This window comes from Lissotriton helveticus, chromosome 2_1 (assembly GCF_964261635.1).
Source record: "Lissotriton helveticus chromosome 2_1, aLisHel1.1, whole genome shotgun sequence".
Classification (NCBI taxonomy): Eukaryota; Metazoa; Chordata; class Amphibia; order Caudata; family Salamandridae; genus Lissotriton; species Lissotriton helveticus.
Window position 1 is genome coordinate 1,798,062,149 of NC_136059.1, and position 25,982 is coordinate 1,798,088,130.

The window sequence follows — 25,982 nt, forward strand, 5'->3', positions numbered from 1 at the left end:
AAAGGGGGCCCACCTCTGACAAGTCTGGTTCACAAATGCACACACAGACTGTTGAGGTAATTGAGCGGGGGAAGGAATGGGTAGGAACTGCGGGAAGGGAGATCTGTGAGGGAAACAAGAAAATAACGTGAGACCTTTTCCACCTTTTCTCTCTCTTAAGCCCTGTCCCTGCCCCTATCTTATCCTGTGAATTATAACCCCTACCTGTAACATAGAAAAAGGAATGCAATGGCTTCAGAAGAGAGCAGAGGGTGACAACACGGTGAAGAACATCTTTCTACAGCAGCAATATAAAACAAGAGAGAAGGCATATAGTTATACAGAGTACATATTCCCTTCTATATCTCGCAAAACATTCTTCCTAAAGATGGCGATTCCACCTACCAAGACCTTTTGTCTTTTGTGCTGCAATGCCAAGTCATGCCCCCTGAAAATGACCTCTCTCCTGAAGAAACTGTTATAAAAGAAGAACAAACAAAGAATTTGGCTCTAATCAGAGGATTTCCTGGGAACTCAATTATTCACTGCTCCATGATAGTCAAAAAATGAAAGCGTAGAAAATCAATAGCTCGAGTAGAAAATCTACTTGAGTGGCAGAAAGAAGCAGTACCCTCCAGCTCGCTGCGTGGTGTGGTTCACATGAATTTTACAGCACACATCAAGCTGCCTGCACTAAAAATCAGCGCGAGTAGCACGACATGCCAAATTCTGCCCACTTGCTGAACTCTGCGGAATCTTGCAAAGTTTTCATATATCTTCGTGGAATACCACAGAGTGGAACTATGCTAGTTCTGACCAAGTTAAAGATAAGGTGAAGGCAGGGGTCATTGTGTGCCCTGGAGTGTAGTGTGGGGTTGAAGAATTCTTTGATGATCTTGAAGAGCTTTTTGCAGTTGTTGTAGCTATTTTCGAGTCTGAGAGCGAGGACTGTCTTCCTTGCCCTGTTGAGATGGGTGTGGTATTTCCTCAGAATGGTTTTGTAAGTGTTTCTTGTGGTGGTGTCCTGACTGGTAATCCATTTTCTCACCAGCTGTGTGCAGATTTGTTTGGAGTTTCTGAGGTCATCAGTGTACCACCTGACTCGGGTGTTAGTTCTTGATTGCCTTCTTCAGGGGTGATAGGGTGTCTGTGCTGGTAGGGATCCAATTGTTGAAGGCTATGATGTAGGCATGCAGGTCTCCGGTGAGGTTTGGTTGGTTGGCAGTGATGTAGTTGGGCCAGTCTCTGTCTTTAATCTTGTTACAGCTATGTCTAAGGATGTAGGCATCTTGGCAGAGTGGGGGTTGGGGTGCATCGATGAAGAAGTGGATGATGGAGTGGACTGTCCAGGTGAGCAGCGCAAGGTTGCTGAACTTGACCTTGATGCCGGGTTTTGAAAATGGGATCAAGGGTGTATCCTATAATGTGGGTGGGGATCTGGAGGATCTGTGTTGAGACCTAGGATCTTGATGCTCTTAAGTAGGGCCATGGAGTTGGGATCTTTTCAGTCATTGAGATGGAAGTTGAAGTCACCTAGTAAGAAGAATGTATTTCAGCTGATGGCTGTCATGGGTGATGAAGTCTGTGAGCAGGTTGCTGAAGGTGGCATGTTGTCTGGGTGGTCAGTTAGCTAGGGTGCCTTTAATGGAGGTGTGGTTGTCGGTCTGAAGTCAGAAGTGCAGGTCTTCCATGAAGGTTGTGTCCTCCTTATTGGTGGTGGTGGTGCAGGAGATGGAGTCCTTGTCTATGACAACGAGTCCTGCTCCTGGTTTGTTATGTTATTATTGTTATGAAGTTTTTATATAGCGCTAGCCAGACCCAGGGGTATTGTAGCGTTTTACAAACGTTGAATTGCATAGACCAAACAAACATTCACAGTAAGTACATCGAAGGTATCAGCACAAGTGTCAAGAATCTCAAGACAATATCAGGCATGCACGTTGGGTTTCAGTGGGTTAAGTAACCAGTGTCAATGAGTACTGGTATTGCCTTATCTGGGTGACCATAGTCTGGGGTCACAACCCCATCAGGGAGTATTGTCATCAGCTCTTCTGCGTCTCATGTCCCTTTGCTAGGGACTGATCTAGGAAAAGGTTTTTGAGTTGTTCTTTCAATTTTGCGAAGGAGGGTAGTTCTGATGTGGGGGGGTAGCGTTCCAGATTTAGGGTGCGTTTATCACGTAGGATCGGGCTGCGGTTTTTTGTTTGCGTGCTTTCATCGAGATGAGTAGTAGAGTGTTTGAGCTCCGGAGGTTCCTGATTTGCCCGGCTTTTTTGAGTTTGGAGGCCACGTATTCAGGTTTGCCTGTGTGAAGGGCTTTGTGGGTGAGGCAGGCTGTTCTGAAATGGGCACACATTTCAACTGGGAGCCATTTTAGTTCTCTGAGTGTGGGTAAGATATGGTCAAATTTCTTCACTCCTGTGACCATTCTAGCTGCTGCATTTAGTGTTGTTTTAAGGGGGGCCAGGCGCGCCTTTGTTGAGCCTGAGAGAGTTGCGATCCCATAGTCTAATCTGGATAACACCAGTGATTGGATATCTTGTTTAAGGTCCTTGGCTGGGATGAAAGGTTTTATTTTGTTCAATAGCTTTAGGTTCAGGAAGGCGCTCTTGGCGGAGATCTTAATGTGTTTGGTCATATTGAGTTTCAGGTCTAAAGTGATGCCTAATGATTTTACAGAGTCCGCCAGGGTGATGTTTCCGTCAAGTGTATTGGTCGCAGATAGCCATTCTGTAGTTTGAGGATTCTCTTCTTTGTTTGATTAATTTTTAGGTGGTTCCTTGATAGCCGGTGTTGGACTTCTCTGAGGGTGTCATTGAGTCTCTGAATGTCATCAATGGAGGTGGTTTTCAGATAGATCTGTGTCTCATAGGCATAAAGGTGGAAGGGGATGTTGGCTTTTCTGAGTAGGGTTGTGAGTGGTTCCATGTAAATGTTAAAAAGTTGTGGGGAGAGCCCTGACCCTTGAGGGACTTCCCTGCTAACATGATATAGGTCAGATGTGAAGTTTTTGATTTTTATTCTTTGGGTGCGGTTGTGGAGGAAGGAGGAAAACCGTTGTATGACCACCTCATCCAGACCTGCCCTTTCATCAAGTGCATTAATGAGGAGGTTGTGATCAACCATGTCAAAAGCTGCCGATAAATCTAGGAGGATGAGAAGGCAGCATTTGTCCGCATCCAATGATTTGAGCATGTCATCAATGACTTTGAGGATTGCGGTTTCCGTGCTACATCCCTTTCTAAAGCCAGATTGGTTGGCATCGAGTAGGTTGATGCTCTCCACGTGTTGAGTTAGTTGCATGAGGGTTTTGGATAGAAGTGCTAGGTTTGAGACTGGTCTGTAGTTATTCAGACCTTTTTTGTCTAGGCCAATTTTTTTTAGCAGTGGCATGACTTGCCCCTCTTTGAGGCATTCAGGGATGACACCGGATCGCAGTGAACTGTTAATGATCTTGCACCAGAGCGGGGCAAGGCAGAGTTTAAGCTTTGGGGTCACTTGTGGCGGAAGAGGATCTAGAGCAGGATATAGAGTCAATATATCGAGTTTTTAATATCGACTAGACATAATATCGAGTAAAAAATATAGAATGGACATAATATCGACTCGACATAATATAGACTACCAAAATATCGATTAGAAAATTTTAATATCGAATAGAATGGGCATAATATCGAATCAAAAATATAGAATGGACATAATATCGACTAGACATAATATAGACAACAAAAATATCGAATTTAAGGTAAGTTAATATTAATTTTTATTTTTTGTGTAATATAATTCTGTAGCGGGCTATGGGTTTATAGGGGAATAGGGTGGGAAGTAATTTAATTATAATGAATTAAATATGTTATTTTATTTATTGGTATTTATTTAGAATTAATTGTTAAATAATTATTAATTGGTAAATAATCAAAATATAATTGGTAAATATTTTAATTGATTAATTGATGAATATGTTAATTTTAGTAATTTAGTTTCTGTAGCGGGTTGTGGGTTTATAGGGGAATAAGGTGGGAAGTAATTTAATTATAATTAATTAAATATGTTATTTTATTTATTGTTATTTATTTAGAATTAATTGTTAATTCATTATTAATTGGTAATTAATTAAAATATAATTTGTAATTTATTGTAATTGATTAATTGATAAATATGTTACTTTTATTACATTGTGTTCTATAGTGGGTTGTGTGTTTATAGGGGAGTAGCTTGGGAAGTAATTTAATTGTAAGTAATTATATTTTTAAAAAAAATTTGTGTCTAATTTTTATTTATTTTTATATTTTAAATTAATTTATTGGTAATTGGTAAATAATTAGTATTTGTAGGTAATTTTTATTATTAGTTAATTTTTATTTGTAATTTTAATTGATTAATTAATATATTGTATAAAATTTTAAAATATTTTTATTATTTTGTAATTGGTATTAATATTTATGTTATTTACATTTATATATGAAGTATTTACTTTCCCTACTATTGCACTCAATGAAGTGGGAATAGTAATTTTTACCCCTATGCTATCCAACGTTTTCCCTACTGTTGCACTCTCTGGAGTTGGAATAGTAATTTTTACCCCTACGCTATCCAACGCTTTCCCTACTGTTGCACTCTCTGGAGTAGGAATAGTAATTTTTACCCCTACGCTATCCAACGCTTTCCCTACTGTTGCACTCACTGGAGTGGGAATAGTAATTTTTACCCCTATGCTATCCAGCGCTTTCACTACTGTTGCACTCACTGGAGTGGGAAAAGTAATTTTTATCTCTACGCTATCCAACGCTTTCCCTTCTGTTGCACTGTTTGGAGTAGGAATAGTAATTTTTATCCCTACACTATTCAACTCTTTCCCTACTGTTGCACTCACTGGAGTGGCAATAGTAATTTTTACTCCTACGCTATCCAACACTTTCCCTACTGTTGCACTCACTGGAGTGGGAATAGTAATATTTACCCCTACGCTATCCAATGCTTTCCCTACTGATGCACTCTCTGGAGTTGGAATAGTAATTTTTACCCCTACGCTATTCAACGCTTTCCCTACTGTTGCAGTCACTGGAGTGGGAATAGTAATTTTTATCCTTATGCTATCCAACACTTTTCCCTACTGTTGCACTCTCTGGAGTAGGAATAGTAATTTTTATCCCTACGCTATCCAACGCTTTCTCTACTGTTGCACTCACTGGAGTGGGAATAGTAATTTTTACTCCTACGCTATCCAACACTTTCTCTATGGTTGCACTATCTCTATCTCATCTTCCTGTATAGGGCTGAAAGATTTCCAAGATTTTGAAGGAGGCTTGTATGGGGCGTCCTTGGTCTCAGGCGGGAAGATCTTGCTGAGGGTATTGATGTTGATGTCTATTGAGAGTTCGATCTTGATGATCTTTTCCTCAAAAAAGTTTGCGAAATTGTCACATAGTTCTTTAGAGGCTTGCATTGAGGAGGTAGCAGGCTTGGAGGTTTGTTGTCTAATGATGTTAAAGAGCTCCATAGGCCTGGTTTGTTTTGTCTAGTGCAGTGCAGAAAGATGAGAATTTTTCGTTCTGTATATGTTTTTTGCACTTCCTGCGAGCTTCTTTGAGTTGTTTGCGGTGGGTGACTCAAGGGTTGTTTCTCCATAGTCTCTCTGTGGCTCTTAGTTGTCTCCTTTCGGAGTTGATGTCAGAGTTAAACCAAGATCTTGATGGAGTACTCCTGCTTTTTTTTTATTTCAGAGGAGCTATTTGATCGAGGATGGACGTCATCTTTGAGGTCTAGTGCGAGGTAAGTTCCGCTGCGGAAAGGTGATCGGAGAAGCTGGGGAGGAGCGAACAAAACTTTTTGTCTAGGTCTGTTAAAGGAATCTGACTTATATTTCTGGACCATTTGGGGGGTCTTGCAGGGGAGGGCTGGAGAAGAGTTTTTTTGGTTAATGTGAAATAGGATGTTGTGGGGGTCGGACCAGTCCACAGGGAGTAAGTGGTTGATCGTCACTGTATCGTTTTGAGTGATAATGGCATCCAAGGTTGCCCCAATATTGTGCGTTTCTTCGGAGCAGATTTGGGTCAGATTGTTGTCCAGAAGAATATTGTTAAGGGTCAGAATTAGTGAATTGTTTGCCTCATTCCAATGTAGTTTGTGGTCACCGAGAATAAGTTTATTTGAGTCGCCTAGTGAGCAGTGGGCAATCAGATCCGACAGGTGTTCCCCAAATGTGGACGTGTTGTCTGGGGGATGGTATAGGAGATGGCAGAGAATTGCTCTGTTGTCATTTGTCTTGATGTTGGCAGTGAGATATTCGATGGAGCTGTAATTGAAGGAGTCCTTTTCTGAAATGGCAATGGTGTTCTTGTGTATGATTGCTATGCCTCTGCCTCTTTGGCCTTTTCTGTCCTTGTTGATGATAGGGAAGCCTGGGGGCACCAACATGTCTAGGTTTGGTGTGGAGAACTCATTTAGCCAAGTCTCAGTTATAAACGCAATGTCTATGTCATGCGAGAAGATGTTTTCCACAAGTTCTGTTGCATGTTTAGCCACTGATCTACAATTTATGAGCATGCATTTGGTAGTGGATTCCCCTTTGGTGTGCTTCTTTACGGGGGAGGCTCTGGAAATGGGAGTGAGGAGGGCCGGGTGGTGAATTTGAGGAGCGGTGGTCTCTTCCGAAACTGGTGATCCCTTGTATCTTGGCTATAGGGGGGGCTGTGAGGGGAGAGTTGCAGGTTAGAGATAACTCTGTTGCCTCCTTAGAGGACATGACTGCTTTGGTTCTTCTAGGTCTCTGATTTTGATGCTGTGAATCAGTTTTTCTGGGTCTTGTGTTAAAGTCGCATGGGTGGGTGGGGGTTCATAGGGTCTCTGAGTTCGATACTCGGTATCGGCTTCTCTCAGTTCTCTGGGTCTTTATGTCAGTGTCGCAGGGGTGGTTGGGACTTGGGAGTTGACTGGGTCTCTGGGTTCGATGCTCATTCTCAGTTTCTTTGGGTCTTTATTTCAAGCTCACAACGGTGGGTGGCAGCTCATTTAGCCGTAGTGAGGTGTTCGGTCTTGGATGGGGGATCTAGTCAAAGTTTGAGACCGTAGCAGAGGCAGCCTAGTCTTTCAGGTCAAGTCTAGGTTGGTTAAGATTTTGCTCACCGCCCAGGGTTATCAGTTCTGGCTGGCTTTCTAGAAGGGCTAGCCACTTTTCCAGGTTTACTGGGGATAGGGTAGGTGCAGCTTGGGCAGGGACATCTCCGGAGATGGTGGCTTGGTCAGGGGCATCCGGGAAGAGGATGGGCATGTCTGTGTTGCGGGGCCTGTTGGTGGAGGAGCTGACAGTATTAGGGATCAGAGGTAGGGGGAGCAGTTGGTCGGGCTGCGCTTTCGCCATCCTGTTGTTCAGAGCAGGAGTGGAGTGACTAGGGGTCTGTGGATGCGGCTGAGGGTCATTCCTGGCTTGCAGGTTGGGGAGATTGGGAGGAGGAGGGTATGACTCAGGTAGTTGCTCTTAGATCGAGGGAACGCGAGTGCGGGTGGGAATTCGTGTAGGAAGGGTGGTTGTTCTGGTAAATGGCGAGGGAGTGGTTGATTGTTTGTCCAAATATGGACAGCTGGTTAGAGGTACGGAGTAGGGGGAGGAGGGACTTGGCGTGTGCAAGGGGGCGATTTTCAGCAAGGGGAAGAGAGAGTCGAAGGCCTCTAGATTCTCATTGTTTGATTGGATCAGGACTGTGCCGTTTGTGTAAATGGTCACAGAGGTGTTGCTGTTTCGCATCGAGTGGTTAATGATTGTGGTTGTCAGTTTGTAGCTGTGCTGGATGGTCGTATTTTTGGCAATGGGTGGCTGTGTTTTGAGCATGGTGGTCCAGTTGTCTGGTCTTTTGTGTGGAAGATTAGATGCATTTTTATTTGCCCTTTGGAGGAGCAGTTGTATATGTCCGCAAAAAGAGTTTCCGGGTGTTGTCTGATCAGTCTATGCTTAAGCTTTCTTTTCACTTTGAGTGAGAGGTTGGGGGGGGAAATTGATTGCGAAGGAGTTCGGGCCATGGGGTTTCAGGTAGGTCGGTATGGGGGGACTTTGGATGGAAGGAGTGTCGAGTGCCATTTTCTCTCTGTTTCTGGAGTATAAGAGAGGTGCAGGGTGTCTTGCTCAACTTAAAGGCTGGTAGCCAAGAGAGTGGGGGCCACTTTTGATGTGTCGGATCTAGTTGGCAGGTTCAGCTGGATCAATTTGTGTATTAGTCTGCTTTCAAACTGGATGTATTAGGGTGAGGACGGCTCATCAACGGTCAGAGCTTGATCGGGGGTCAGGTTCAGTCTATTATGTGCATTATTTCAATGGCTGAGGTGGAGCTGGGAAACATTCAGATTTTTCGAGGTTGGATGAGGAAAGCCCTTTAGGGGTCAGCGCTTGGTAGAGTGTCAGGCTTGTTCAATTAAGTGTCATGCTTCAATAGCTGATGAGGCTCTGGGGAACATCGTCAGGAGGAGGATTTGTTAGGTCGTTCTCATTGGATCTAAGAGGTGGGGGCTTCCTGACCTACTGAACACTCCCTTACCTTACGATCGGGCTGCGGATTTTCGGATCCAGGTGGTGCTTGGTCAAACGGGAACTAGCCTGTACATTTTTGTTGCAAAAATCATGCTCGGTCTGGTCCTGGAGTCAAGATGCTCGGAGTGTGGATCGACGTTTCCTTTGCGGAGGCGGCTTGGTTTCAGCTCACTTTTCGTTTGGACCATTCCTGTGTGTCCTGCCTATCTTGTGATGTGCATGGGGGGTGCCTGGCTTTTTTTAATGCTTGAGATCCTGCTCCCAGAAGCTCGGTGTCAGGGCTCCTTCCCCGCTGTCATTAAGGCCTTAGCATTTAAACTGGGAATAGTGAAACCAGGTTGGGTCAACATCCCTTTGTCCATAGGTGAATATGGGAATGGCAGCAGACCGGATCAGTTTTGACAAATTGTTTTGTATAACAAAGCACAGATCCCAGCAGGGCTCATAGAGTTTAGATTATGCTTGTTGACCTCTTCGTTACACTGAGCAGAATTCCTATTGGGCTAAATAGAGCACATATCTCATGGAGTCTAGTGAAAGGTAGCCAGTTTTTTTATCAGTGGCCTCATTGCAGGTTGAAGTTGGGGCAGCCGCTGCAGTTAGCAGCATGAAAGGATGTCCGATAAGTGCAAATCTCCGATTGGATCAGAGAGTGCATTGGGGCGGCCATCTTGTGGTTGGCAGAAGCAGGCTAGAGTTGCTTCCCTCATCCCTGGGTGTGTTAGTGGTGGGCCGCGTAGGGCAGGCAGTGTCGCGTGTGAAGCGGAGTCTGGCACTCTGCCAATGTCAGGCTAAATACTTTCCCAGACCTGGGCGAGGGTCCGCAGATCAGGCAGCCGTGGGGATTCATGTGGTCGAGGCTGCGGGAGAGTCCATCTTGGGGTCAGGCAGACTCCAGCTATGCTCCTTTATAGTCTATTGTCAGCTGTGAGGTAGTTAGTCCGTGAACGCTGAGGAGAGAGCAAAACCGCGCTGCGATGGGTGGCGGTGATGGATCCATTTATCCTCCGGATCGTATGATCTTCCAGGGGAGTTCCATACGGGTGCCTAGCGCAGCCATCAGGGAGTCAGGCAGCCTTCCTCAGCTGGTGGAGCTCTGTTCCGGACTCGAGGTGCATTCCTTTCAGCTCTGGGATTTATTTACAAAGCCCCGCTGGATTGAGGTCGTCTGTTGGCTGTCGGCCTCGTAACAGTTGCAGTTTTGATCTGAGGCTGTCCAGGAGTTTTTCTGATCTTTACACTGCGGTCTCCTCCGAGGGGGTATTTGCCATCCTGGAGGTACCAGAGCGTGGATCGACGTTTCCTTGGCAGAAGCGGCTCAATTCCGGCTCACCTTTGTGTGGATCTTGTAGCCCAGTGGAATGGCTGTGGCAATGGTGGGTGCCGATGTAGGGGTTACCCAGGTCTCTGTCACAAAGAAGATGTCCAGGGAGTTTGTCTCAATGGTATCCCAGATCTTGGTGGCATTCTTGTTGAGAGATATGGTGTTAAGGAGCATGCATGCCAGACGTGTTGAGGTATACATGGCATGTGGGGAGTGGAGGTTGGTGCAGGTGAAGTGGCAGTGAGTTCATGAAAAAGGTACCACCATAGAGCAAGGTCAGCCTCAGAAGCAACTGATGTGGCAGTGTCTGGTGTTGAGTGCATGTAGGCTGGAGGCTGTGTAACGGCGGCATTCCAAATAGACCAGGGTCCTTGACTCTGGGTGCAGTTCAGGCGTTAACAGGCGAAGATAGGCTTGGCATTGAGTGCCTTCAGCTGCCATTACGTAAGGGGGAAGCACAGGTGTGGAGGGCAGGGCTAGGGAAGGGAATGGCACAGGAGGCAGGAGAAGGCATGTGACAGAGATGGAGGTAGGAAGCGGGGGAGGCAAGAAAGCGCGGGAGGAAATAGTGGGTAGGAGAAAATGCCTTGGAATAATGTGGTCAAAGAAAAGTCGGCACAAGAAAAATGGACAAAAAAGACACAAAGAGGGATAATGGAAAAGCAGGCAAAGAGAGGCTCAAAGAGAAAGAGAGGAGAATGAAAAAATGGGCACAAAGAGTCACAAAGAGGGATAGTGGAGTGTGGAAATTTGGCACAGACAGGCCCAAACAGAGAGTGAAAAATGGCTACAAAGAGGCACAAAGAGTGGAGAGTAGAAAATGGGCACAAAAAGACACGTAGAGATTGAGTGAAGAGCGTAAAATGGGCACAAAAAGGGAGAATGGAAACATTTGCAAATAGAAACACAAAGAGAGAGACATGACAGTGGGAAAATAGGTAAAAAGAGAGAGAGTGTAGGGTGGAAATGGGCTCAAAGAGGCACGAAATGGGCACAAGGAGGCATACAGAGAGAAGAGGATGGAAAGAAGGGGGAGAGAGACACTGTGGAATTCAGTCGAATCACTATTGGAAACCAGGTATCCTCCCTAAGCAATTTCTTCTATTAGAACCTTAAATATAATTCACAAATACAAAATATGTACCAGTTGAAGTCTTCATATTAATTGGAAGGTAGGAGCTTTTCAAAATGTAGTTTTATCTCTAAAATATAACGCATATTGCACTTTGGGCCTCATTTATGAGGCCTTACGTCAGTTTTGTGCTTCCGATGCGTCACTTTTTGTGACTCATCGGCGGCGTAAAACATGCCTCCTGTTGCGCACTATTTACAAAGTGACGCATCTAAGCAGATGCGTCACTTTGTAAACCCCTGCACTGCATTATACCTGCGTCAGGTATAATGTATGCAGGGGGGCGTTCCCCCGCAAAAAGCCTCGTAGAAGTGACGCAGTGAAATCTATGAGATTTCACTGTGTCACTTCTAGGACGTCGTTGCGTCAAAATCTTGCGCCCGCCTCACAGCGGGCGTAAGACTGACACAGGCCCTTTCACATGGGGCTTGCCCCATGTTAAAGGAAGCATTGCTGGAGTTGCGTCACTTTTGTGACACACTCTAGCAATGCGTCACTTTTGTGCTTACAGATACGTCAGAAATACTGACGTATCTGTAACTCCTTGCGACATGATGCGTCATACATTAAATATGACGCATCAGGTATGTCGCAAGGAGTGAGCACTGAGAAGTGACACATCGCTGCTTTCACGCAGCGATGCGTAATTTCTCATAAATGAGGCCGTTTGTCCTTTTGAGTCCTAAGACATATTCTCTTTTTGTCAGTACATACTAGTGCATCAGTTGAGGTCAACAATCATTCATGCTAGATTCCTTTTGCTGCACTTGTGCTGGTCCTATGTATCAAGATAATGTTCCAATTTAGGGCCCGATTCACAAAAGTAATCTAGACACAAGCCTAACTTTACGACTTTTGGTATTCACAAAAGGCATTTAGTAGTAGTAAAGGTAGGATTTTGTCTCAGTTTAGTGGTAGTAAAGTTAGGAATACTAACTTTACTACTACTAAATGCCTTTTGTGAATACCGAAAGTCGTAATGTTAGGATTTTGTCTCCGATTACTTTTGTGAATCGGGCCCTTAATTGTTAGCCTCTAGTCTCAAATTCCTTAACATTTATAGAATATTTTAAATTTTTTTTTTTTTTTTTTTTTTAAATATCTTTATTCAGACAAAATTTTCTCCCCCCACATTTTTCTTTTACATCTGATGTGTTTACAACATTACCTAGTCATTTGCAACAGATACAGATTTGTATTAACCAGCAAATAAACAAAACAAAAGATAAGCAAAAAAATAAAAAAAACAGGAAATTAAACAGCACCGGAGAGAAGAGAGCCAAAATGCATGTACAGAACAGCCATAGATATATGCAGCCGAGACCACCCAACTTCAAAATAATACTACATCCTACATTCTCTCCATACACCTTATAGGGTTAACAAATTTCTCCACTACTATCAGAAACAGAGTTCCTACATTTCCATTTCTCAATAGGTAGCCATATCTTATCCCCCAGAGCTTTTGCCTTCCTTCCTCTTCTATCGTATATGGCCCTCTCCAGGTTGTATGTAGATAGTAGTCTTGCTACCCACGTCTGAAATGACGGTGCAGATTTCTCCTTCCATGCTTTAGCTACAATTATCCTAAATACTGCGGTGGCCATGAATAAAAATTCTGGATAGGCTATATTTACCTCTAAGCTTACCCCCAGGATTATCAGCTCCTCAGTTAATTTTATTTGTATTCCCAGTGATTTATCCAGAAACTCTTCTATCGCCAGTTTTAGAGTATACAATTGTGGACAGTTTGCAAACATATGTGTTATATTAGCCTCTGTAGAATTACACCTTGGGCACGTTATTCCAGAGGAGCCGCCCCAACTGGCAATTCTGGCTGGTGTAAAATATAGTGAATAAACTGTTTTATAATGTTGAGTTTGAAGTGTCGCTGAGCATAGAATAGTTCGACCATAATCTAATGAAATTTGTAGCCCTTCTGGTCGGGCTTTTATCTGTTCTCTCCATTTGTTACTATATTTTTCTCTATCATCTATCTTATAGACTTGGAGCTCTGCATACAGCTGCCTTATCGAGCATGCGAGGCTGCTTCCCAGATATTCCATTATCCTGCAACTCTTCATCCCTCCTACACCCCCTGTTTTAGTGTGAAAATAACTCCTCACTTGAAGGTATTTAAAGAAGTTATTCCCAGGTATGTTGTATCTTTGCTGTATATCTTGGAATGTTAAAATTACCCCCTCTACATCCATTAGGTCCCCCAGTTTCTTAATCCCTTTTACATCCCATTCCCTCATAACTGTGTCCCGGAAGATTTCCATTGGAAGATCGTTGTTACTATACAGCCTTAAATACCTGTTATACCTTCCCAGTCCCAGTCTTTTCTTTATTGCTTTCCAGACTTTATAAATCGCACTCAGGGTCTTAAATTTTGTATGCTTAAAATATGCAAAGTCCACTGTTGTTACTAAGGCGTTTTCTGCCGCATTGCCTAAGAGGGCTTCATATACATTAGCCGGACCCTTTCTTCCCTCCTCCTCCTCCTGAGCACTTCCACCTAGTAGCCCTTTAGAGTATTGTAGAGCTGTTGCCCAGTAATAAAATCTAAAGTCAGGTGCTCCCCACCCTCCCCTCTCACGTGACAGAGTTAAAAAGCGGTATATTATATTCAATCATCACCAGACCCCATGTATACCTGTGTCTTTACACACCGGTTTTTCACTAGGGTTATCTCCCTTGTTACTGTGGTTCCCCTTTCACGCCCCCTACCCTCACTTGTCCATTACCATTCAAACTTGACTTTCCCAGGACCCTAACCCATTTCCTGCTTTCCCTGACAGCACTCTAAACGAGACAACCCAGTCCTGATGATGGTCCGCATTCACTAAGGACCGAAACGTCGTCGACTCCACAGCGCAAATTACAGGCGCATTCCGCTGTGACTCCAACTAAAAAATTGCGATCTGTATTACATAAAGTCGTTTGACTGTTGGTCACTTGTTGAGCTAGTCACTGTATATATATCACCTTGCTCACTTTGCGCCGTTTATCGCTGTTCACCTATTTCACTTGCGTCGCCACTTATCACTTGTACATATTGAGCACCAACTTTTATCGGTTGTCATTTGAATTCTCTAATTACGTGCTGTACATATTCCTTGTGGCATGAATTTGTCTTTATATGATTTGAATATTAAGAAACTAAAGATCATTTTTGGACTTCAACCTCCTGTGAATAAGTGTCTCCTTTTTCTGACCGTTGTAATGCCCTGTGCATGCAATATAAATTGTCTTTCTATTCATACCTGTTGGGATAATGTTTTTCCTTTAAACTATCGTTCCATACTGTCACGGTCGGATTGGCCTGGAGGGGAATAGCAGGTCAGTTTGTGGGCCTGTTTTTAGACGTTTGTGGACCTGTTTTATGGCCAGGCGGGCTACTTATTTACTGTTGATTTCCCTAATACTACCACAGGAATTGCCCGTGCAAACAAATGTATGTACTCTCCCTTACCTTGCAAAGCACCTATACAGCGTGTCTTCACAAGTTCAAAAGAGGCCTTATGTGCAAATCTGGGTCACCTTTTTAGCTCTCTGATTCTGTAATGCGGGCCACTTTGTATATGTTCTCTGCAATTTCTCCTCTGAGCTCTGATCTATTGCCTGGGGAGAATTATATCCCAAGACCACATCTTCATTCCATTGCTCGAGTCTCAAAAGATTTGAATCAGGGAATCTGAATTGATGTAATTTAATTCTCATAAAGTGGTGCTTTTACTTATAGCCTCACTCCACATTTCAGGGAAACAGAGAGACACTCTGCTTTGGTCTTGTGCCTACAGAGTGCTTGGGAAGCACTAAAGTATTTATTAATGTTCACTAACGTACTTTGAGCCTCATGGACAAAGCCAATTACTGAAACATGTTGACAAGCATCAACATACATTAATGAAGCTTTCGGTGACACACTGGCCAGACATGGTGCTTCTCTCACTAATGGTCTACATACTTGCAGATGGGAACATGGGGAAATTGTCTCTTCTTATCTGTCAGCTGCATTTGACACCAATGATCATAAATTACTATGTTTCCGCAGTAGCCGATGCCCTGACCCAATATTAATGTGTCTTTGCAGCTAATACAGGGTAGAGTTGCCCAACATGGCATAGAGTTGCACATCGTTTACAAACAGTAGGCGTTGCTCAAGTAGAGAACCACAATGCACCTTTTGCAATTAATCTGGGTTGCTCACATAGGACAATCCTGTCACCTGACAGAATGGGGCATCAAGATGTACCAGAATTGCTCGGTCTGGTGAGTTATTTTTAAAAAGGCTACAAACCCTTTCCCCCCAGTAGGTGACATATTTCACCCAAGTGTTGCACCTTATCCTGCAACTCTTGATCATGGCAAGGGTCGCCCAGACCTCTTGGTTGTGAGTGGAATTTTTGGGTATGTGAAAAGGGTAGTTACAAATTGTATTAAGAGGAGAAGTCTTAATACAATATTAGGCCATCATTATAAAAAATACTTCGGGGGTCATTAGGATGACGGGCGGACTTAGTCCACCCGCCATCCTATCGGGACTAGGGACTGCCCGCCATAAGGGCGGGGGTCCCGTGGGTGGAATTAGGATGCGGCCGCCACAGTGGCAGTCGCATCCTGCATTTATAACATTGTGGCGGGCAGTGCTCTCTGCACCGCCCGCCACAATGCCATAAATGCATGTATGCATTTGCATACACAATGCGGCAGGCACCGCGCGGTGCCTACCGCATTGTATATGCAAATGCAGGGGGTTCCACAGGTACTCCCCCGTGTGCACCCCCCACCTCTCCTTGACTTTGGGGGCCCGCAGGGGGCCCCCAAAGTGAAGACCGCATGCCGATGCCGCCACGGAAAGGCACCTGCCCAGGCCCACCGTAATATGGATGGCGGTGTCTAATAGACACCGCCACCATATTATTCCTTTTCCGCCCTGGCCGCAAGGCGACCAGGGCGGAAAAGCGGCGGACGGTCTTTCCGTCCGCCGAGGTCCCCCCCGCCATACTAATACGGCGGGGGGTAAACGAGTGTGGATGTCGGGCGGATTGCCCCCGCAATCCGCCCGACATCATAATGGGCCCCTTAATTCGGTCCATAACAGACAATACACTTCACAGCAAAGATAAAAGATTATGATAAAAGTTATTACAATGGAGATAGCATAACATCTTTCTGTCAAGAGGACATTCTCATACACAAGAACACACTAGTGCAAAGATAGATTAAGTACCGTTTTGCGTTAACTGCCAATGTCCAACCTTATATTAACAAACAAGGCGACAAAATCACATCCAGGATCTAAGGTGTAAAAAATCACAAACAGTTTTAAAAGTGGGGATGTCTAACCTCACTCAATTGTCTCTCTGATGTAAAAATGATCCTGTATAAAGTGCTAACAGTGCTCTTTCCCTGCTGGCTCTCCCTTAAAAGCACTTTTTCATAAAAGTGTAAATCATTCCAAAGTTTATATTTTTGTAAAGGAATTTCACTATGAGATCATATCCTAATCAAGCCAACACTTTGTATTACCCCTTTAAGACATAGAAGTGTTGGAGAATCTTTGGGCGGTTACAGGTCACAACGCATACATTTTCCCTAATTTCAATGCTTGTGTAATGAAATACAAGACATAACAACATACTGAGGGGGACTTAAGATGCTGCAGGAAAAGCATTACCTCCTGGTGGTTCACACAAAATCTTCCCATGAGTGTTGGGTTGAGAAACAATTTACTGAAGAAAGTATACAGGGTGCAAAATAACATGAAATGGTTTGGTTGACTGATGTAACCTCCTATCATATGGGCAACATGGTAATAAAAGAAGCCAGGTGTCTGTGACAGGGAAGACCACTAAAGGATGTCCAATGTTAAACCTCAGCTGGGCGAGGTAAAATCTATGCTCTGGTGTCTTTGCCCAGGATAAATAAGGCGACATACCCTGGAACAGTTCAGAGTGGCATATAAGCTTAAACTTTTAATGAGTCAAGCTCTTTCAAAGCACTTTCATAAGCCTGGCCCCCTCTTTCTTTACAGAATATTTTTCCTTTATCTGTCCCTTAGATTATGAATGTATCTTTCCCGGCTGATCAAAAAGGTCACTCATTCCTTGAGCGGAAATAATTTTTACAAACATATTTAGTCAAGGAATAGCTCTCATGTTACTTTGCACAAGACAGTCCTCTACTATTATTTTTAGTAAAACCCAGCTCTGGAGTTAACCAAATCTGATCCAAAGCATAACGGAGGCCAAACCTACCTTATATTCTAGATAGTCAATCCCTAGTTCAGTATGAGTTACAAAACTTGGCTCGATTTTGGAACCCCCAACATCCTGTTTAAAAATGTGTTCTCCGCTGTTGTAAAACCTTTGCTGATGCATGGCCCCAAGCACCTGCACCGTATGTGCTATCATTGAGACTTTTTACTTTTTATAAAGTATAAATATTTGTTTTAAGGGCTTTTATCCTATCTTTTTAGCAAACCTGAAGATTGCTTCACATGAGGACTTTATCATCTGAGACCTCTGGGTAATTAATCTATCCCAGAGCATGTTTCCATTGAAAAGGATACCTAAGTAACTGAAAATCTTAACTTTAGGAAGGGAGTCCCCCAAAGAAATGTTTTTCTTTGAGCGGATGTTTTTTGGGCCGCTGATCATAACATAAGATGTTGAAAGATTCACCTTAAGCTTCAGCTTCTGCATAAAATTATTAAAACCATCTAAAGCAATTGTAACCCATCAACTTTCTGAGCTATTAAAACTCCATTGTCCGCGTACAAAAGCATGGGGACTAGGGGTTAACCCATTTTCGGGACATTAAATGTGCAAGAGAATAAAAAGCAGTCAGATGAAATTAATATTAGCAAAGAAATTGGAAGGGGGCAATATGCAGCGTTGTATAATACCTCAGGTAACTTGAATGAGAGAGTTAAGTTCTCCACGTTGACAGTTACATACCCTCATATGGGTATCTATGTGAAGGGATTTTAAAATACAGAATAATAAGGGGTCAATACCTGCCCGCCCAAAAATATCCCAGAGTATGTCTCTGTCTACTAAGTCAAAGGCACACGAGAAGTCTATACATCCATGTGTATGGCCCCTCACCTGCCCTTGACATATTTACCTTAGATTAGAGACACATTCAGGGCTTGATCTGTGGTACCCAGCCCCGGATGGAACCCATATTTTATTTCTGCAACAAATGATTTTTCTTCTGCCCACTCTTTTATTTTGGTAAAATAACCCTTCCATGTATTTTAATTGAAGTGTCGGGTAATGAGATGAGGCTGTAATTAGAAGGGGAGCATCTATTTCTTGTATATAGAACGTGTTATCGATTCCCTTCATGACTCTACAGGTCCCTCCTTAACTAAAGTTCTAAAGGCATTAGTAGCCAAAGGGGCCCAGAACTCAAGATTGGCTTTAAAGAGCTCCGCTGAGACCCGATCAGGACCCGGTGCTTTACCTGTTGTAGAATCCATAATACCTTTACAGATGTCCCTTACTGTGATGGAATTGCCAAATTCTAGAAGGACTAAGGGTAAAATAGGTGATTCTTACAACACTGGTGCCTTGTTAATACCGCATACTGGGTTAAAAAGGTTTGAGAAACGATTGATCCTGTACCAAAATACGGCAATCTATATCTGCAAATATTGTATTGGAAAAGAAAGGTCTATTCACAATTTCCCGAAATTCCAGGTCATCCCAAGCTTTAGTTCTTATGGCTTCCTTCCTTTTCTCAATGGCATGATTATATTCCCTCCTTGCTATTTTGACCACTACCGGGTCAAATGGGGTTACGTTAGTGCTTCTTTTGAAAACTTTGTAAGCATTTGCACAGTCATGGTCGAACCAAGCTTTCCCCGGGCACCCCTTCCCGGGATTATCTTGCAAAAATTGGTGTCTGGCACTGATTTACAAATATTAATAAAACTTTTCAGTATTCACGTGGGTTGTGCCTTATCTGATAGACAGCATTAAATCTCTCCCTGAATTTTTTTTCAGGTCTATTAGCACTCATTTTGGATCAAACTGTTTCGATTTTCGTAGCATCCCCTTAATAGGTGCCTAGGTTAAAGGAGGATTAACAACAGGCGGTTGGGAAGTTGATAGTGGGAGAGCTAAACTTGTAATTATAGCCTGGTGATCACAAAACAGCGATGAATATACCTCATACTTCAGCAACAGTGAGATAAAATTGTTTCTCAAAAGAATCTGATCAATGGCACTTCCTTTCCCCCACCCAGCAATGGTCGGTGCATTCATATTTTCACCATTACATAGGTCCGACGTAAAATCAAACTATTGTTTAAAATTATTTTGGTCAGAGCTTCGCCATATGGGGAATGCTGGAAAAGAACAACATTCTCGCCCGACGTTCCGTCACTCCACAGACAAGAGCCCCGCTATCTCTACATTTAACAATGTTGAAATCCCCCGCCCAAATGAGATAAATGCTAGACAGTTCTTTAGTTATCAATTCAGTAAGGTTACAGTTTAAGTCCTCAAAAATTCCCTCAGGCTGTGAGGAGAAAAATGTAAAGTAAAAATTAATTAAAATAATATTGCACACTCTAGGTTGAGAGAATTTAACAATCTCATAATATGGGTTAAATATCAGCACCTCAGCAATTAAGTTCTTAACTGAGGTAGACACCAAAACTAAACATCCCCTCTTCTCACTGCCAACAGGGGATGTAACAGCCGCAGAACAAAAAGACATATACCCATCAATGTGGACACTGTCAAAAGCCCACGTCTCCTGACAACACACCACATCAAAACTTTGAATGAAAGCCAACCAGACAGTCCTTATAGTGTTGTTTAGAACTAAGTACTGCTATGTTTCCTGAGAGGAACTGAAAATCCCTTGAGCGTCTTACACCAATGTTTCCGGCTTCTGGGGATGGTTTCTCTTGAATAAGGCTCACAAGGTAGATGGCCATTCACTAGAAAGCCAATTTTTTGTCTGCGAGGTTAAGCATTGCCAAGGTTAGGTCAGCCTCCGTTTTTTTGTCTTCAATGGGGCTTGCGTGGAGACTGAACTTTCAGAAACAAGTTCCAAATCCCTTTGGGATTCATGGACTAATTGATGAGTCCCAATTCCCTTATGAATGTTAACAGCATCTGATCACAGGTTTTGTGGTGTACCTGGATTAGCTTGCAAAATAACCCAGGGTGATCCCCCTTTTATTTACTAACTGTGCCGGCCTTCCTTTATTGTTCACCCGGGGCAGGAAGTCAGTCAATGCCATCCAATCCCAAGAGTGGTAAGAATCTGTTCTGGGTGGGTAACAGGCAGGGCCATCTTAACAGCATTATAGGATCCTGGGCAAAGCAGTGCACTGGGCCCTGCCTACAAACCATTCACAGGAATAAAAAAGTTTAACAGAAATTAGTTTTAGATTCTGGTCTGTGTGGGGTCCCATGGCAACTGCCCAGCTTACCATGGGGCAAGCGTTAAGACAGCACTGGGAACATGGGAACTCCCAACAGATCTGGGCGACGAAAATTGCACCACCCATTAGATTCTGAATTCAGGTACTATGGGGGCTAGGCCAGTAAAAAAAAAAAACAGCGGGACAATGCTTAAGGGTGACAAAGCTTCTCAAGGGCCAGCTCTACTGCCTGGTATTAGCAGGCGCTGCCCCAGTTCTGGGTTCTTACAATGTATTACTATGCAGTCTCCTTCTTTGGATTTCTGGGAGGGTCCAATCCAACACACTCTCCTCACCAACAAGATATCGGCATACTCCTCAGTTCCAAAACTAGTATTCTGGGAGAGTCAGCAACATACTTTTGTTTTTAGTTCAACATAAGTATACTCTCTATCTGTCGGGGTTGGTAATACACAGCATAAGGCAATAGTCGGGACATCAATTTAGAAACTGTTGTGCTTTAACAGGGTCGGATTCATTATACTGACTATGGCTGCCAATATAATCAGCAGCCCTTTCTTGTCTCTGACCACCTGCAATCTTGTGTCTTGTCAGCTCGTGATGCTCCCCCAATCTTGTGTCCCACCTACGTGCCCTATTATCTTCTCTACAGATGGGGGGATCTCCCATAGATAGTAGTTTCTGGGCTGGGGTCCAGTTTTCCTCATTGACAGTATGAACAATGTTGTTTTCATCATTGACATTAGAGATGATGTTAGAGCAGGTTGGGACATGGTACCGTGTAGATACTGCTGTAGATAGCAGTTTAATAATATCTGATAGGTCCCTGATAGCCCTTTCCAGGGCTCTGATCCTCTCCACAAGGGGCGCAGTTGTAGACGACACAATAGCCTTACCTGTGGTCTGAATGTCCTCTCATGAAGGGTTAGCTGCTCCTTTATTCGATTCAACACTAGTAGGGATCAGTTCAGGACAAGGGCTTTCCAACTTTCAGGAATTAGTATTAGAGTTCTGTTTCTTTGAGTGGAGCCAGGTTTTGCTATTTTTCTCACTGATGGCTCACAGTCACTGTTAGTGACTGAGAGATCAGGCATAGCTGCCCTAGTTTCCATAACCGGCTTCCCCCATGTTTTCATTAACCTTGCCAAAGAACTACCACCATCTTCCATCCCGGTTAAGATAGAAGCATTTTTTAAACCATCCTCATTTGGCACCAAGTCCAGTGGGCTTATGTGTGTGGTTACAAAGCTGCTCTCCCCTCCCATGTCGAGTCTCCTTTTCACCAATTCTATTTCTTTAGATTCCACACATAAAGCACGCACAAGGAAAGAGTCAAGCGTAGTACCGGAGTGTGAGTTCATAGGGACACTGTCCTTTCCCGATCCTAGTTTTCTCTTTCACATGATTAAAGCAAGTTGCCCTCTGGCCTACGGAGCTACAAAAGCACCTCTGGTGTGGCCCTAGAACATTAATAGGTGTATCACTCATACTATACAAAGTTAAAATGTAAAACAAGCACAAAAAAGCAATGCATATTTGATTTTTGCTTAGTATTAATTGTTGCTCTTTGCCCAAACACGAATTGGACATCTTCACATTTGTTGCAGATGGATGCCCTGACAGATTATCCCTCACAGAAAATTGTACTAATGATGTAGCATCACTTGACATGGCATTCGCTTTGCCTGATGACTATAGCATTATAAGGCATGATCACACTGACAAACGGTGAGGAAGCATAGCGTTTGTTATGAAAAAATATACTAAGTAAGAGTCTAGTGATATTCAGATTCAAGGATACGAAAAGCTGTATCGCTAGGAACCTGGGTAATCAATAATATATGGAAACAATGGTCCCCTTGGAGCAAGTTATAAGTCTATTTGTAGGGGTCTATGCCCACCACCCTTGCGGTGCTGGGACCGGCTGCCAGTGATGCGGCGGTCCCGCACCGGCAATTAGGATGCCCCAGTGGCGGTGGCATCCCCCATCCACAAGATTGTGGCAGGCAGTGCTCACACCACCACAATGCTGTAGATGCACCTTGTGCATTGGCATGCACAAGGTGTGCGGTACCTGCCACCTTTTCCACGCAAATGTACACCCCCCACCCCCTAAACACTACGGGGGCCCGCAACAGGCCCCCACATGCAGTAACGGAATGCCTTTCAGCACATCCCCACCTTGGAAAGGCACATCCCCACCTGCATTATAATATGGATGGTGGTGTCTTGCAGACACCCCCACCATATTCAGCCACTTTCCACCCGGTCGACCCGTCAACGGGTGGAAAACCGGCGGACGGTCTTTACATCCGCCGGGGTCTTCCCGCCATCATAGTATGGCAGGGGGAATTGTAGGCAGGCGGGGAGAAATATCGGGCGGATCGCCACCGCCATTCGTGCGGTGGTGATTCACCCGCTATTCTAATAGACCCCAAAGTTGGCATCCAGAAATTTCACAATAAAATATAAACAAATGCATTTTATTTACTGTAAATTACTTCCAGTATAAACAAGAAGTGTAGGAGCTCCAACAAATGGAGCAGGGATAGTGAATAGTGACAGGAGTAAATATTAGTGAGCTGGTGCTATATACAAGGCAAAAGAACCACCACTGTATACTGGTTAATATTATGATTTTTTAAACAAAACTCACAGTTAGAGTTGAGTTTACATAGGCTACAATAAATACAATTCAACTGGTAAATATGTTGGTGTTTCCACCCCTATAAATATTTTTCTGGGTCTTCATCAGGACCAGGGTAGTAGCAATCCTGAACAAAGAATGGCCATAAAACAAATTGTAACAGAAAGCCCCCCAATGTCAGAACATGAGTACATATCCACTGCTTGTATTGTTACATATCCACAAGGGAGGTAAGTATCATTCACAACTACACCATCAAGGGATCGGTGTCAGAATAAGTCTGTAAATGAGCACAGACGCAGAATGCTGTGAATGGAACATTAGAGTCCAACGGAAACGGGCAAAACTGACTGCAGCTCAATGGAGGGAAAACCAAAGTCCAGGTGGTAGGGAGCCAACCTCATCTATGTTCTCATGATTGATGGCCGGGTGACCTTGGCCCATTTCCTCCAGTTACACTGGTGGTGAGGAATCTTGGTACTTGGATGGACGCTGATCTTTCTATGGATGTTCAGGTCAAGCAACTGGCCAGATGCTGTTTTAGGCTTCTGAGAAGCCTCTGGACACTGTCAAATGATATAAAAAAAATTGTAGTCCAGGCAATTATCATGCTGCACCTGGACTATGGAAACATTCTGAATCTCGGCACCTAATGATTCAACATGAGTCCGCTGCATAAGATCCAAAATTGCAGCAGCCTACATTTATATCTATATGGAATCCACCTAAATGTGCTTGCACCACATTGCATCATTATAACACAAATCTGTATTTGAGACTTTAACCCATACTGTGCCCCAGAACGGTTTCTCAAATTTGCTAAAATCACCTGTATCAACATCAAGATTTTTCTAAAGCCTTCTGATTTTAATAAATGGAATCCAGAGGACAGCCTCCTCTCTGAAAATTGTTCTAGCTCCAGACACCAATGCAGTTCACCATTTGCCACTTTTATGGGCAGATCAATATCTTGGCTACAGTCCGATGTCAAATGGCGTGGTCTAGGTTATGACTTTTACAAACAATTTCTGTTATTATTTTACAAAATCACCCCAGCCTCATCTCAGTTAAAGCTAGGTGGGTCATTAATGTTCGTTGTTCTTAAAAATGGGTTGTGGTTCTAAAATGTTTGCAAACCACTGGTTAAAGGACATCGCGTCTATGAAGGCTGAAGAGCAATCAGTGAGGAAACACCCGTGAATGACACCATCCTTGATTTTTCACTTTGGATAGAGTTGGCTTTGCTGTCCATACCGTGGATGTATCTTTGTGAAGTGGGTAAATGAATAAAGACAAATGTGGTTTTATTTATATTGTTCTCAATTTCTCCCAGAAAGATTTTGGTTTATTTCACTGAGGTAAAATACTGATGAACAGTCCAAGAATGCAGCAAAGATTTCTTCTTGCGTCATCAGCGTAGGTTTATGAATTAAAGGAGGCAGATGAAAATAATTATCCAAAGAACATGAAGCTGTTCCCAATGCCCGATTTTCCACACATTCACAACAGAAATTGATTTGCTGAGTGTAATTGAAGCCAGTGAACTTCAAGTATTAGGGTAGAAATACGTAAAATTGGTGCATTATAGTTTGCTTAAGTTTCAAGCTTGTATGAGCCGGATATTGTGGTTCAGTGGGTTAAGGCATTCAGCAAACTGTGTTTCACCATGTGGTCACAGGTTTGAAACTTGGGGGCATATTATCAAGCGGCAGAGATAATTATCGCTGGTCGCGCTTAGCATTAGATTTTTTTATCGCTGGAAATTATCGTCATGCTAGTGCTGTATTAACAACGCATAGTGCAATGGCGATAATTATTCCAGCAATAGAGGTGTTTTTCATGGAACATCGCTGGTTCTCCAGCGATGCTCCATGGAAAACAGCGATAACCTTGCTGATACGACCCTGTGGTCGTATCAGCATAATCCCCCCCAATGTAAAGTATAGATAAGTCAGCATTTTAGCAGAAGTTAGTTTTTGGCCAAAACTAACGTCTGCTAAAATGCGTGGGCCTCCTTGTAAATATCTTGATGTGCACATAAGCGATAATTTACAAGCAGTACTGCCCAGTGATGCCCACTTTGCAACTCATTAGAGATGCAAAGCGAGGCGTCGGAAAAACGTGTGCTAACATGCGCTAATGCATGTTTGCACCCACTTTTAAATAGGGCGATAGTTTTATCTCCGCTTTTTTGGCTTTTAAAGCCCAAAAAGCGGAGAGAAGGCCCTTGTTGATATGTTATTGTTATTGTTATATGTACTTCTAAAGCGCAACACTCATCCAACAAGGATATCACGGCACTAAAATTGAGCAGTAAACCATGAGCAATTTCCCGAGACTACTATTTATTCTGTTTTAGGGAATAATGCAGTTTTTAGTTTTTTTCTAAAAGTGAGGTAACATTCAGTACATCGTAGATCGATAGGCAAGTCATTCCAACACTTGGCGGCAAGGTGCGAAAAGGCACGTCCACCCATCCTGGATAGTTTTATTCGTGTGGTGACTGCTTTGGCTGTGGCTTGTGAGCGTAAGTTCCGAACTGGTGCATAGAGCTTGATTCTGTTCCTCAGAATGTAAGGACCAGTATTATGCAAAGTTTTATGAGCAATGCATAACATTTTGAAAGATGCTCTTTGGCTCATAGGCAGCCAGTGTAACGCTCTCAGCCAGTTTGTAGCAGAATCGTACTTTTTCTTATCGCAGACAGCTTTGGCTGCCGCATTCTGGACCAGCTGTAATTTTGAGAATAAATAATCCGCCATACCAACAAACAGCGAGTTGCCATAGTCCAGCCTACTAATCAGTAAAGATTGAACTAAAATCTGTCTACATTCCATCAGAATCCAGGGAAAGACACGTTTCAGCATTTTTAATGTGGCAAATCCTTTGCCGCATATTGTGGTAACATGATGCTTCATGGATAAAGTAGTGTCCATATGGATTCCCAAGTTTCTGGCGGTCAGGGTT